Genomic DNA, 1,325 nt, shown 5'->3' with positions numbered 1-1,325 from the left:
ACAGAATGGCGTTATCCACATTTAGATTGGATTTTTGCACCTCAGTTATCTTATTCTAGAATTTTCTTCAAAGAAATATTCACATGCTTGCTTCCATAGTGATTCTGAATCCTATCAAGTTGAAAGTCTAAAACAGCAGTAACATTTCCAAGTCATTTTTTTTTTTTATCAAGTGCTGGTAATCTTGAGAAAACCTACTGATGATTCAGATGGACATGGTATTCATTTGGCATACCATTCAACATTGAAAAGTAGTATGTAGTGGAACATTCTTAGAGTTTTGGAGTGTATAAGAGTTATTTATAGGACATCAAATACAGGTAAATGAAATCTAGGTATTTTAAACTATTGGATGATGATATAGTAAAATATCCTCATATAAAACTCAATAGAAATACAATTAGTGGTGGGTAATGATGGCAATGGAATGAAGTGGAGACTGGAGTGCTCACCGCGGCAGCAGATAAACTAAAATTGCAAAGATACAGAAATTAACATGGCCCCTTTGCAAGGATGACATGCAAGTTCGTGAAATGTTCCATACTTTTTTGGTCAACTAACCTGGACCCTTGGGGATTCCCAGAGACTGAGCCAATGGCCAAAGAATATACTGAACCTAGGCCTCACATACATTTATAGCAGGCATGCAGCTTGGTCTTCATGTGGGCCCCCAACAACTGAGGTGGGTTCTGTCCTTGAATCTGTTGCTTGCCTGTGCATCTTGTTCTGCCACCTGGGCTGCCTTCTCTGGCCTTATTTTAAAAAGGAAGGACTTAGCCCTGCAGTGACTTGAGGTGCCAGAGTAGGTTGATTCACCAGAAGGGACCTCCCTCTTCCTAGAGGTGAAGGGGAAGGGGGGGGGGAGTGAAGAAAGGAGTCATGTGATGGGTGAAGTAGGAGGGGGTGCTGTGATCAGGATGTAAAATGAATAAATAACTAAATTAATAGGAAAAAGTAAGACTTTCTATGCAAACCAAAGGTATATATTTGGATGAAAAGTCAGTATTAATATGCTGTGATGAAAAAATTAAAATAAAGTGAAAACACCTAAGTTTTTAATTGACTCTAAGAAAATCATGTTTACCCCATAGGTTTTAAACAATGCTATAATGTAAAATGGAATTAATTTTAAGGTGTGGCTTTGGCTTGGTTAGTCTTTCTTGCATAGACCCAATAAAATTTCCAAGTTGAAATTTTGTGATAGGTGTCTTTGAGACCAAGCATTCTAATTTGGAGTTTAAAAAATTATTTAATTAGAAAGAGGTGTTCAGAAACAGCTACAGTTACAAAATAGATAATTATAAATATTTTAAACAATATCATAT

At 36.5% G+C, this 1,325-nt stretch overlaps 1 non-coding gene across 1 annotated transcript; it reads left to right on the top strand.

Annotated features, from left to right (window-relative positions):
* The first annotated feature begins 444 nt into the window (after nucleotides 1-444).
* On the top strand, nucleotides 445-548 carry Gm25705. The gene has a single exon (XR_003955443.1). It is a non-coding gene; the product is annotated as a U6 spliceosomal RNA (small nuclear RNA).
* The last annotated feature ends 777 nt before the right edge of the window (nucleotides 549-1,325 follow it).

The sequence above is a fragment of the Mus musculus genome, chromosome 4 (genome assembly GCF_000001635.26).
Source record: "Mus musculus strain C57BL/6J chromosome 4, GRCm38.p6 C57BL/6J".
NCBI classification, from domain to species: domain Eukaryota; kingdom Metazoa; phylum Chordata; class Mammalia; order Rodentia; family Muridae; genus Mus; species Mus musculus.
The sequence above is the reverse complement of the archived record's forward strand: the minus strand, read 5'-3'. Positions and strand labels throughout refer to the sequence as shown.